General features: G+C 47.9%; 1 protein-coding gene across 1 annotated transcript in view; it reads left to right on the forward strand.

Annotated features, from left to right (window-relative positions):
• Positions 1–211: 211 nt before the first annotated feature.
• Positions 212–14,201, forward strand: part of abca4a (ATP-binding cassette, sub-family A (ABC1), member 4a) — a gene marked incomplete at its 3' end in the record, with an annotated part of 68,761 nt that continues 54,771 nt past the window's right edge. The window contains exon 1 of the mRNA XM_072494671.1: positions 212–317. The remainder of the gene's footprint in view (positions 318–14,201) is intronic.

Here is a 14,201-nt window from a genome sequence, read left to right on the forward strand (position 1 = left end):
GAGTTTGGGACTGAACCCTCAACTCAACAGAATTCTCCCGTCGGAGGCTTCCAATATTACCCAATCAGAGGGAGGCTCGAGTGTTGCAGTGTTGAGCCAATGCCGGTTATTGGCAGGTTAACCAGCCAATGGAAGCGCGGGATGGGCGGGCGGGAGCGCTGGGCCTGAGCCTATGGGAGTGCGGCGGTGGGGCTGGATTCGGGGAAGCACGGGTTAGTGAGAGCGAGAGACTGACTGGGGGGGAGCAGAGATTCGAGTTTAATGCCTCGAGCAGGACAGGATGGAGGTAGGGACAGCTGCGCGCTAAAACAAAACAGGTACAAATGGTGTGTTTGTCAACAGCCTCGAAAGGTTTAAGTGAAGCTGCTTATAAATAATTTACAGGCGATGCAGGAAGGGCTTGAGGGAGATGCTGTCAGCCTCCAGCCTGCCACCGATATTGTTGCATTAGATTTTATTACAGTCGCATGAGGGGATTTGTCCTTCAGATTCTTTATACAGTAGAACTAATGTCCATTGATGCTCCATGTCAAAGTGTCAATTTTTGATGTAATTCCTAAATACTGTGGGAAAAGGTGTTGCCTTCCCCTCTTATTAAAGTGTTATTTTTTAAAACAAGATACATCTTATAAACGTATTTGTAATTTTATGTAAAAAATATATTTGGAAACCAATTCTAGATTAATTTACATCGTTACCTATTATAAATGCATACTGTGTTGCCTTTACTTCATAGAAATTATTATGTATTGCTATTATATAATGCACACTTCCAAATGTAAATTCATTTGGACTTGTACATTTTTCAAAAGTTTCTTACTGTATGTGTATTTTTAAAGTGCTTTTAGGGTCTCTAAAATTTAGATTTTTTTTTCCCCCCATGTAATGTTTGCTGGTTCTGTTGTTTGAGCTAGTCACTGCCACAATCTCTAGTTTTAATTGTGATGGCGTCAGTGTCTCTTTTAAATCGGTGGTAAGGGTCGGGAGTGTAGCATCCATGTTGGTAAGTAAACAGGCATGCAAAGAGCAGAAGGTCCCACCCAGCTTTGATCCTTGGTTGTTGTGAAGTTAGCTGATGTTACCTGGGAGAGCAGTTGGGCACTATGATTGGCTTTGGTGCCCCTGGGATAAAATCTGATCAGGAGCAAGTGCTGCTCCTGAAAGCTGTTCAGTGACCTTTGCTGAAACATGCCTGTTTGCAGATGTCACATTAAGACATGATGAGACTTGGCTGTGAAGTTTTCAGTGATCCCTCTCTGGGCTTACATGTGTGGATGCTCAATTAGGTGAAGTACGAGGGAGGTGAAGCCTGTTCTTCAACATGAGTTTGTGCCTTCTGGAGAAGAAAGTAGGAAATGAGTAGTTAAAAAAGGACGAGACTCTGGCAGCATGGTGGTGCAGTGGTTATCCCTGCTGCCTCACGCTGCTGAGGACCTGGGTTCGATACCGGCCCCGGGTCACTGTCCGTGTGGAGTTTGCACATTCTCCCATGTCTGTGTGGGTCTCACTCTCACAGCCCAAAAGGATGTGCAGGATAGGTGGACCGCCATGTTAAATTGAAGGAAAAAAATAATTGGGTACTTTAAATTTTTTTTTTTAAAAGGATGTGACTGTCACTATAAAGTGGCAGCTGCAGTGAGTTTGTGTTTACAATGTGCATGGGGAGTACTTTATTCTAATGTTGCTGCCTTCGGGGGTAGCTAACTCTTTCAGCTGGGTGTAACTCATGGTCTTGGTTATAAGACCAACAGTCCCACTCCAGGTGGGTCACATCATTAGCTGTGTTTGAGGGTGTGACTATTTGTGCTAGATTGAGGGAGTCTGGGTGAAGTAATGACTGTCTAGCTTGAGGTATATTTAGTGTAGTCTGTAAACATACATTATACTCAATTTACTAAATTTGGTGCTGAAATATAATAACAGGACATCAGTACTGTACTGGCTTTAATTTGCAAATAAAAATAAATTAACTGTTGGGTGACTGATTCAGTGGGCAAGACATTGACCTTTAACTTCTGTGACCTGAGTTAAAATACAGTCCAGGTGGCACCAATGAAAGTCTTCTCTCTATCTCTGCTTCAAAGATTACATTTTAAATGCATTTATTCAGTGCTTAGTGATATGAAACTGTAGCTCAATATTGTCCCTAATTTGGCATTAAACTGCCACTCGCTGAGAAGGGGCGCACCGAGCCAGGTGTGTGGAATGATTAATGTCGCTGTCCTCCTGCAGGACGAAGGGGCATTACTCTGCATCCAGCCCAATGTACCTATCAGGGGAGCAATCAATCAAACCGTTTCGATGGGGCTTTGCTAACACCAAGCCCATACAGTTTGCATTTATATAGCATCTTTAAACAATAAAATTATCCAAGACACTCCCAAGTGCATTATAGAGTTATTTCCACGCCAAATCACCTAAGGGAATAATAGTGTAGGTGACGGAAAGCTTTGTATCAAAACAGTGGCGCCTAAAGGCGAAAGCGGCAAAGAGGCTCCAGGGAGGGAAGTCCAGACCGTGAGACCTTGGCAGCTGAAGACTTACCAACCAATGTTTGGAACAGTTAAAATGGGGGCTGTTCAGGTGGTCCGTTGAATCTGAGGAGTACAGGTAACTCTTGAGGGTTGTGGTGATGGAGGAAATTCAAGATAGGGAGAGGGGCGAGGCCATGGAGGGATTTGAAGACCCAGGCTGAGCATTTTAAAATCAAGATGTTGCTTAAACAGGAACCAGTGCAAGTTAGACAGCACAGGCGTGATGGGTAAACAGGACTTGGTGTGAAGTAGGAGATGAGTTGCATAATTTTTGATGATCTCAAGTTTATGTAGGGAAAAATGTGGGGGACAGGCCAAGAGTGCACCAGGGGTTGGTTAGTTCTGTTGGATGGACAACTGGTTTGTGTTGATGAGGCAGGGCGGAGTCAGGCAATGTTGAGAGTATGAAATAGGTAGTCTTGGTGATGGTGGTAGGATGTGGTCAAAGTCTCATCCTGGGGTCAGAAACGACACCCAAGGTTCAGAACAGTCTGGATGAGCCAGAGCCAAATGACACCAAGGTTTTATTGGACAGAAATATCTATGTCAAACAAGCAGTTTGGCAGTTCAGAGATAATGAGCGTGATCTAACGGCCTCTTCGTGCCGGACGTGGTGGCCCGAGGCGGCAGAAAAATCTCACGAGACCCTCGATGCTTGAGACGTCAAGGAGATGAAACCTCGCGAGACGTCACAATCAAGATCTCGTGGCTCATTTAAATATGCTTGTGCCGTATTCTCCCGGGTCCCGGAAAGTCACCAGTGTCGCCTTGACCGGACACCATTTAGTATTGGCCCACGCAAACGTGGACCAGGTGTAACGGCACCTCCGGGGGGCGAGGGGGGGGGGGGGGGGAAATCTCCCAGGCCTTTGAAGAATGCTAGGTGGTCAGGGACAGGGCAGGGTGGCATGTTGTGCTGGGAGTTTCGCTCTGGCGCTATCGGCGAGTTCCCCACTGATTTCTAACCACATGTGAGTTTATTTGGGCCCTGGAGAGTTTCTCACTGGGCTAGCCCGCACTTAGGGTGCGATCCTCTGACCACGCTGCACCAGAAAAGCAGCTTGCCATGGCGCAGCGTGACCGGTGAAAACTGGGAGACATGGGGCGGGATTCACCCAATGTGAGTCTAAGTGCCGACGCCGGAGTAAAAACTGGAGTGTTTTACTCCGGCATCGGCGCCCGTTCCCAGACCCCTATTCTCCCCCCTCCGTGGGGCTAGCCGGCGCCAACTAGCGCATGCACGGTGGCCGTCTTCCCCCAGGCCGCCCCGCACAAACATGGCAGATGGATCCAGGCTCGCCGGCGGAAGAAAGGCCCCCCGACAGACAGGCTGGCCTGCCGATCCGTTGGTCCCGATCACGTACCAGGCCACTCGGGAGGCCCCCCCCCCCCCCTCCAAAGGCCCCCCCCCCCCCAAGCCTTCACGACGAGTACCCGCCGGCAGCGACCAGGTGAGGACGGTGCCGGCGGGACTAGGCCGTTTACGTGCGGCCGCTCGGCCCATCCGGGCTGGAGAATTGCCGCTCGCCGTTTGCGGCGATACTCTGAGCGTCCCGCCGCGATTTTCGAGGCACTGGTTTCGGGGGGGTGGGAGAATCGCGTGCGGGAGTCAGGGCGACGTGGTGCGATTCGTGCGGTGCCCAGGCGATTCTCCCACCTGGCCCGGGGGGGGGGGGGGAGAATACTGCCCCCCGCTCCTGGGATCTGCCTGGCTTGCAACGCCTCGCGAGATCCATCGCGATCTTGATCTTTCAAGGTGAATCCCACCCACAATGTGTGGGATCACTTTTTAGCAAATCTTCATATTAGAGCGAGGCAGTAAGCCTCACTCTAATATGCAGATTCACGAGGTACCTGGTGTTTTAGGATTTGATCCCTTTTCCTTGGAGACCTAGGCGAGCGCCGATTGGTAATGGTCCCTACAAATGGGGACCAGACGGAACGGCACTTGTGGGGGTCTCCAAGGTGATGTCTGGCACTGCCAAGGGGACTTTGTACCCTTTTGGGAAGATTGCGCTCTTGGGGTGGAATTTATCAGCTGTACACACCAGCGGAATATTCCGGTCCCACCAATGGCGCATGGGTTTCCCAGTGTCAAGGGAAATCCCGTTCACAATGGCGTGACCAGCAAGTTATGCTGGCGGGGCGACTCCGCTGCCAAAAAAACACGGCGAGTTGGTCAGTCAATTCCGCCCTTGGAACTATTTTCATCACTGGGGAGCTGAATTCACTGGACAGACCGCTTCTTTCAAAATTGGGCCACCATTTTAAAAGGGTGCCCTGATCTCTAAGTGGGCTTGAGGGTCCTCCACACACCTCACCCATGGGCAATATCACTCCCCCCTCTTCCCCCCCCCCCCCCCCCCACACACACACACACACACACATGGGCACTACCCCAGACCCCCTCAATTGATGACACCCTGCTATGGGGTCCCTGAGAGCTCCGCTTTTCAGGCTTCCCCACACCCCCTTTCCGGCCCCACACCACTTTCCAGAACCCCCACCCTTCATCCCCCCCTCCCAAACCTGCCGGAGGTTCCTTTATACCCGCCATGCAGCCCCCGCCCTTCATATCCCCCTCCACCCTCCGTTCATGGGCATGGCCCCCTCAGGTCCTGACCCTTGTCCAGCAACCCTGGCAGTGCTCCTGCCAGCTTTGCCGTGCAACCTGGGCAACTTGTCAGTGCCAGTGTGGTGGTGCCAAGCTGCCAGCCTGGCAGTGCCAAGTGCCCATGTTCCAGGGGGCCATCCTGCCTATCGCTGACCACCCAGGGGCTTTTACTAGCATGGGAGACCCCCGCGTGCCGTTCCGCCTGTTCCACGTTTGTGTGGACCAGTACTGAATGGCGCCTGGCTGGGGCTCCCTGGAGAGGTTAGTAGATGCCGGGAGCTGGATAGATCCAGGGTCAGCATGCCTAAGTGGGTTTTTTGACCTACGTAGGTGTGTGAGGCTGGGCAGGATCCAAATGACATTATCTCATGAGACCTGGGTTGATCCCGCACGGCGTACCGGCTCATGGGAAGCCCGGGGTTGCCTCTCCTGGGATCTACCGGTCACGTCCCTAGTGTGGTTGAATAGTGGTGCGGATTCCACCCAAAAAGTCACCGGAAAACACCATGCCAAACTCGCCCAAAATGTTTTGGTTGAATCCTGCCCAATAAAGAGGTTGAAAGAGATGGGGCACAAATTTGGGGAGGGCTTGAGAGGAAGGGAAGGTTAAGGATAGAAAACTATTTACAAAAGCAGAGGGTTTGAGGGTTTTGTTTTGAGGAGAACAGTTAACAATATTGGGAGCCAGGAAGTTGTAATAACCCCTACGAGGCCGAAGTGGATATCCTGATTGATCTTGTGGAATATGAGCTTCCCTGCTGGTGGGTGGAGGCCTGCCCAACTGGGGCTCATAAGAACTCTGTATAAAGGTAGGCTCGGACAGGGATCGGCCGGTTGATTGTCCCAACACGTCTCTGTAAATATATTCACTGGCAGAGGCAGACCTTTTGTGGCCATAAATATATTGATGTTTGCCTTACCACTCAACTCTTGGGTCTGAAGAGAAGGGAATTTGCAGGATCCACAGTTTTGTGGAAATAGCATCAAGGGAATGAGAATTGGGTCTCATGGACATGTGCTCATAGGAGGCATGGAGGGAAATGGTAGAGAAACTAGAGAATTCTAATGGACGCTTAAGAGTCAACCGAATTCCATTGGCTCTGGAGTCACGTGAAGGCCAGACCAGGTAAGGATGGCAGATTTCCTTCACATTAGTGAACCAGATGGGATTTATTTTTATGACAATTGATAATTTTACGGTCACCATCCATGAGATTTGCTCTACATTCCAGATTTATTAATTGAATTTAAGTTCCACCGGCTGCCTTGGTGGGATTTGAACCCATGTCCCCGGCCTGGGCTTCTGGATCACTAGGCCAATCTTTGTGACAAAGAAACTCATTGGCCCTTTGAATTTGTTTATTTTCATTCCAAGATCGTCCTGAAATAGTGAGCAGTTTTTGTGGACGAAACCTGATGGTACTTTGTGGTCCAGCAGATGAGTGGCTCAACCAGTTGTTCTTCATGCCTGTGTCCCTTCGCCGTAAGGGAATGGAGATGAGGAATGTACCAGGGAGAAAGTGATAGAGAGCAAAGGTCTGAATGGAGAATATGGCATCAAAGATGGAGGTGAGGGTGTGGTTGAGTAGATCCAATCATTGCAGAAATGTCATAGTGAAAGGAAGAACAAAGACAAGGCTGTTGGAATTTTGAGTGCAGTTATAAGTGAATTGGGTGAAGATATTTTTCCAGGATTACACACCGAAGAAAGGGGGATGTGGGTGAGAGTGATAAAACTAATCTGTGACTGATATGATGGAAGGAGTGAGGCCACATGAAATGGCAATGCGGAGGGATTGGTTATATGTATGGGTTTGGGGTATCCTACCCTGCGTGTGTTCGATCAGACGGTGTAGAGGGGGTATTCCTCTGTCTAGCCCATATTGTACCTTTTCCCTTTTATGGTTGATTAAACATTTTAGAAAAAGTAGCTGGAGAAGACTATATGGACCATCGAGCCTGCTCCACCATTCATATGACAAAGGTTGATCTTGAGTTTCAACTCTCCTTTCTGCCTGATCCCCATATACCTCAATTCCCGAAGGAACCAGAAATCTGTGCGTCAGCCTTAAATACATTTGGCACTTTCACACCCCCCTGAGGTAGAGAATTCCAAAGATTCACAAACCTTTGATTGAAGAAATGTCTCCTCGTCTCAATCCTACATGATCAGGGTATTGATCTGGAAGTATTTGATAGGACAATGTAGAGTATGCTTTACTCTGTATCTAAATTGTGCGCTACTTGACCTGGGAGTGCTTGCTGACATGTGGAAAATGTATGCCATTCTCCTTTATCACTACTGCTCTTGAGCACTAATTCACCCAGAAATTATGGGGCACGGTCAGTTTTCCAACTTGGATCTTTTATGCAATAATTAACTGAATTTCCGTAGTTAACTAAATTCTAACAATGTGCATGCCAGTTGAATACAATGTTTGTGGAGGAATAATAGTTACTGAGATTGATAGATCTTTGTTAGGTGAACAATATAGAGCCAAGACCACATAAACAGAGGTTACGGTGTAGACCAGCTATGATCCGATTGAATGACAGAACAAGCATAAAGGGTTGAATGACCAGCTTCTGGTGCAGTGCATGTGGTCATTTGTTTGGTGTTATTTATCTGTTGTCAGTTAAGGAGAAGTGGTAAAATAATAATTCCTCTGAAGTTCTTCCTTGGTTCCAATACACAAATACATAATGATGTTGGACATGACTAGCACTTTCCCTGTCGGTAAATGCAATGGGCAACTATAATATAAAGATCAGAAGATGCCAAGTTCTGTTCTTGCCTTTGATGCATTTTGGATATCTCCTGTGTAGGTGTTGATTTGTACTCAATGAAAGTTTAACAGAAAATCCTCTCAGCTTATTGAGTAGATGGATGAAATATCCACCTTGAGAGTCCAGTTCCTTCACCATCGCTAAGCCAAAACATTCCGAACAGCACCGCGGGACAGCACCGTGGGTGTATCTGCACCAGAATTTCCCCCCAAAATTATGAAGTTTCAGTTTAATAAGGACACGGGGCGTCCACACCGAGCAAAGAACATCATTTGGCCCACCAAACAGGCCCTTTGGCCCACCAAGCTTGCATCAATCCAGATTCCTTATTTAGACCTACTACTTATTGCCCAAATGATCTGTACCCACCCTTCATGTGTCTATCAAGATACATCTTAAACGTTGCGATCGTGCCGTACCGGCTCTCTTTCTGTTCAGTGCCTTACTTGCTCACCTTTTATACATTGCTAAATGGAGTTCCCCCGCCCCTCAGTGGGGGAGCTAGGAACTTCGCGAGAACCCAGTAAAAGATAATCATACCCACCCTGTATGTCCTGCACGGGATATTGCAGTCAGATTCTGACTGAAAACTTAGCCCGGTTTCCACTCCACATCTTCCGACACTTTGTCAAAAAAACAGCAGGGGGTGTGTTTTGAGCTATTACTCTGGCAGGGTGCTCCGAATTTGCCCCCTTCCCGCCAAAAAAATCAGGATCCCTGGCAGACAAGGGAATCGCCATAACTCTCCAACACAGAGAACCAACCTCCCCGCTACCACTCAATGGCTGGGTCACCCCCCCACCACACATATGCCACATAGGCTTCAGGGTGACCCTACCCATCCCCCTACCCCACCACCATCCTGTCTGGATTCCCCCACATTATCCGCCGCGATGCAGAGACAAACCCCCACCCCCCCGCTTCCACCATTGCCAGAATGAGGCATCTTCCTCCCCACCCAACTCCCCCACATCATCGCTGGCATCCCTGCATAATTGCAACTCCACCCACTGACCAAATGGTGTACCATAGACCCCTTGGCAGGTTGGCACTGTCAGGGTGCCAGGGCACTACCCAGTCATCCCTCCCACCCAGGGGGCAATACTCACCTCCGAGCCCCTGGATCATCGCGAGTGGTTTCTGTTTTTGGAAACTAGTTGTGTTTTCTGTCAGCATTATGTCACACCGGCGGGGGGTTAATGGCCCCAGAAGCAACAGTGTTGAGCTGTTTACCATGAATTTAAATTAATTTAAATATTCACAATCAGGTTCGCGCCGAGTCAGTGGGGAGGGCTCATGTTCATCGCGTTTGCAGTTCTCGCTGACACAGATCCCGTATTTGGTCTCTCACGAGAGTTAGCGGCCATTACAGGATATGCGCTCGTGACGAATGGGCCCAAAGAAGTGTGGCCCACATACCCCTCCTCGAGGGCAATTAGGGATGGACATTTAGATGTTGGCAGTGATGCTGACTCCCCAAGAGTGAATGAAAATTCAAATCACTGGCGAAGAGGTTAGAGTGAAACTGACATCTATGGATGCAGGTCAGGTGGTATCTGGGAAAAGAGAAACTGAGTTGGGGGGCGCGATTCTCCCATGCCGTGCCGTATGGGAGAATCGCCATTCGCGCCATTGTTTCCCGCGGCGCCGGTCCGATGCCGGCAGGCGATTCTCCGAGGAGCGGGTTGGCGTGGCTCCCATTTGGTGGCCCCCTATGGGGGCCAGAATCTGTAGTGCCCTCACCGTTTCGCGCCATCGTGAAACGCGACGGCGTTCACGACGGCGCAAACACTCTGTCTCCATTTTGGAGAATCGTGCCCAACATTTTGGTCAATGCCCTGTCAATGGAACTGAACCATGAGGTCTTGAATGAGAGGAAGGATAATGTTGACAAAAGTGAATCTTTGAGGGAGCAAAAAAAATGTAAGAAATTCAGTTATTTGTTGGCACGGTGGCACAGTGGTTAGCACTGCTGCCACATGGCACCGAGGACCGGTTTCCATCCCGGCCTCTGGTCACTGTCTGTGGAGTTTGCACATTCTCCCTGTATCTGCATAGATCTCACCCCCACAACCCAAAGGTGTGCAGGGTAGGTGGATTGGCCACGCTAATTGGCCCTTATTTGGAAAAAAAGAATTAGGCTTTTTAAATTTATAAAAAAAGAGATTCAGTTATTTTATCTCTTTCGAAAACAAAATGAAGACGAGGCCAAATTAGAGGACAACAAGATTGAAAAGACTAGGAGAGTAATCAGAAATCATGGTTAACTGACACAATGGGCGCGATCTTCTGTCCGCACTGCGACAGAAAGGCAGCACGCCACGGCTGGTGAAAGCTGGGAGACCCCCGCTCCCGGGATAGACCCGGCTCGCAACGCCTCGCGCAATTTCGAGAGATGTTGCCAGGGATATCGCGTCCACATTGGGGGGGGGTCTCCAAGGGGATCGGAGGTCCCCAGCTGCATGCCCTTTGGGCAGGGTGGTGCCCTGGCACTGCTGGTGCCATCTGGGACTGGCACTCTGGCAGTGCCACCTGGGTGCTAGATTGACACTGCCAAGGCCCCAAGGTAGCATTTTTTGTGTGCGCTTGATCGGGACGGCGTTGTCTGCCATGGGTGTTGTTGGCGGGGGGGAGTTGTTGTGTTCGGGCTGGGGGGAGATCGGGATACCATTTAAAAATGGTATTTTGATCTCTTGCTACAATGGGGAGTTCTCCCCGTTGTAAAAAAAACCAGGGCTATGTATGGCCTCGGCTGCGCGTTCCCCATTTAAGCTCCTTATTCAAAGTGAGTCGCGTTGAATAGCCATGTGTTTCTCAGCACTGCGAGTACCAGGAAACACATAGTTAAATGCCCTCACTCGGGAACTTTGGTCTTTTTTTGGAAGATCGCACCCAATGCTTGACTTTTAAAAGCCTTGAGAGAGGGAAAAAGGGGCAAGGGAAAAATTGGGTTAGAGAGATTGTAACCCAATTTCAACATAGTGAGCGGAAGAGTGTATAGAATGGAATATTTGTGAAGATGTTTGAGGAGCACACACTATAATCAGATTGATTTTGAAGAGAGTAAAGGGAAAGTTTGCGATCGAATCTGAGCGAAATACTGGAGTTAGTTATGATGAGCAGAGACTGAATCAGTTTCCAATGTTTGTGCATGGGCTGTGAAAGTATTAGTTTAACTTTGGCCTAAAGTTTTGTTATTGTCTTTAAAAACTAGATTCCTGGCAAGGATATAGCTTGTAATAAAAGAGAAGCTTGTTGATGTTTTACCTTGTGGTGTTTAATTATGTGTTGGTCCATAAAATGTGATGAAGGAAGCAAGAATAGATTAGACATGAGGAACAAAGGGAGCTGCCATTGCCTGAGCTCCTCATGCCCATCAATAAGTACGCTTTGAGTGTACTATTATATCAGTGTGCTGTTTCAGCTTATTAAATTGGACATTATATTTTTAGGTTGTTGATTTATTTTAACTATCAAACTGTCTCAAAGCAAATTTATAATGCAATGAATGTATTCAAATGTCAACCATTAAGTAAACAAATAGTACACTTATCTACAGACATGCACATTCTATCTTTTATTCACTCCTAACAGATACCCCAACTCCGCCATTCAGTTTAATTGATCCCTTTGCTCCCAATGTACTCTGCCCTGTCAAAATACAACTCCGCACCTGTCCATAGGGCAGTGCTTTCACAACCCTACCCAGGTAAATCCCAGTATGAATAAAGGTGATCAAAACAAGAGTAATTCTATACTCCCTAACGGTGAGTAGGTGGTCCACTAGACAGCATTTAGACAAAGCGTTGGCAACACTTCCTCCTCCCTCCATAAAGATGGGAGCTCTTGTTCTCCCCCCCTGTCCTCCACCACATTTCTGTGGGCACTTGTACAACTGTTATTCTGCCTCATGTATTTTTCCTGTCATCTTTACCTGCTGCTGTTAATCTGCAGGAGGATTAAATAGAGGTGTTTACTGCTATATTTCCCCACATGGAAAGAACTAAAGGAGGCTAAAGGAGGGTGTTGCTCCTAGTATGGCACAGCTCCGTGTCGGACCCGGCCACATGATCAGCAAGGCCCTCGTCTTGTGGTGAGATAGCTGAATTAATTGGGATCAGGTAGGTGGGGTTGCTACAATTAACCCCAGATTTCTGCAGTTGTGGAGGTGTTGTGAAAGGGTGGGGAGAGTGAGCAATGGGGTCTGTTTGATTGCAAATGTGAAACTGGTGCTCTCTTAGTTCACATGGAAATAGCCATTTGGGAGAGGTACCAGACCCCTGATATTTGCATGGATCCAGCACCAGGCAAGAAAGGTAAAAGAAAATATTAGATTTAAAAAATTTAGTTGAGTGCTCAAGGCCTTTCACACCATCTGTTGTGTGCATGTTGGTTCCAGTTTTTTGGACAGATGAGGTCTGCTTTTTGTGATGTGTCCCTGCCAGACAAGGAGCCAAGCTTCATCCTCCTCCCATTACAAAGTTTGTAAAGATGTTTCTCAAGTGACAGTAGACAAAGATGAATGATGCACTTAACCAGGGAAAGGCCCCAGTATAGGTTACTAAGTTGCTTTTAAAAGTAATTAGACAATTGGGTGAACAGAACAATACTTGGCAGAGAAAAGCTAAAAAGGAATAAAACCAATCGTTCAGTTTAAAAAGGAATGTCAAGATTTAGGAACCTATTTGGGGACTCGGAAAGGTTCAATAAGCCTCATTCTACCTATCAGTTTCTCCCTGGCCTTCTTGGTGCCACTAGCACATCATCATCTTCCCGGATTCTATATTCCAACTTATCACCATCCCATTCACCTTAACCCCACCGACCCTCTTAATCATTACACTAAACCCATCCGCCTACTACTTAGTTGAACAACGTTCATTTGGTAACTTTTTTTAGTTCTTATTCGTTCATGGAATGTGGGTGTCGCTGGCTCGGCTAGAGTTTATTCCCTATCCCTACTTGTCCTTGAAGACGGCGGGGAACCACCTTCTTGAACCACTACAGTCCACATGATATAGGTACATCCACCGTCATGTTTGGAAGGGGTTTCAGGATTTTAACCCAGTGGCAGAGAAGGAATGGTGATCTAGGGTAATTCCACCCTCCCTTCTGAGGGCACAGAAGTTGAACCACAGTACCCCCTTATTTATCCATAAAGCCAGTCGGCGAAGGATATAACTAAACCAATCTTTCCGCACTTTGGGTGGGATTTACCAAGTATGCCGCCGCATGTTTTTCAGTGGCAGAGATGACCTGCCAGCGGGATCTTTGGTCCGCCGCTGTCAACGGAATTCCCCGTTGAATGCACCCCTTGTCGCTGGGAAATCCGAGGTGCTGTCGGTGGGACCGGAATATCGCGCCGGCGTGAACAGCGGTAAATTCGCCCTTTAATTTTTCAACATGTGTCTCTGAACCAGTGTCAACCTGGTCCTATTTATAGGCTCACAAGTGAATCTCCAGTCATTGCCCATCGCCTGCATATAATTAAACAATTGAGAGGAGGCGGTGGCCTAGTGGTATTCTCACTGGATTGGCAAACCAGAGACCCAGAGCAGCGCTGTGGGAACCAAGGTTCAAAACCCGCCACTGCAGATGGTGCAATTTGAATTTAATAAAAATCTGGAATTAAAAGTCTAATGATGACCATGAAACCATTGTCGATTGTCACAAAAACCCACCTGGTTCATTAATCTGCCATCCTTACCTGGTCTGGCCTACATGTGACTCCAGACCCACACCAATGTGGTTGACTCCTAACTGCCCCTCAAGAGCAATGGCAATTGGGGATGGACAGCCTGCGATGCCCACGTCCTATGAACAAATAAAAAACAATTGAAGCCTGCTGTCCTCCCGAGACCAGTTACTACATTGTGATTGGGGTTTGGAAGTTATGTCCTAGTCTGTGTGGCGGTGTTCTATACAAGTCCTAAGGGTGCTTCCTTCTGATGTATCCACACTTCTATTTCCTAATGAATATTGCCTGGCCTTTTTTGTCCCAGCCTCATACCTTGTGGATCTGGTCATGGAACTATTTGCCAAAGGACAGCAGTAGACAGTTTAGCCCTTCAATCCTGCTCCATCCTTCAATGAGATCATGGCTGATTTGTGACCTGACTTACCTGCCTTTGCCCTATGGTCCTTTAGTCCAAAAATGTATCAGTTTTACAATTCACAATTGATTTAGCATCCATTTCTGTTTACAGAATACGGACCTAACTTTGACTACGCATTGCATGAAAACGTCCCTAAAATGCCTGCTCCAA

Source organism: Scyliorhinus torazame, unplaced genomic scaffold (assembly GCF_047496885.1).
Source record: "Scyliorhinus torazame isolate Kashiwa2021f unplaced genomic scaffold, sScyTor2.1 scaffold_790, whole genome shotgun sequence".
Classification (NCBI taxonomy): domain Eukaryota; kingdom Metazoa; phylum Chordata; class Chondrichthyes; order Carcharhiniformes; family Scyliorhinidae; genus Scyliorhinus; species Scyliorhinus torazame.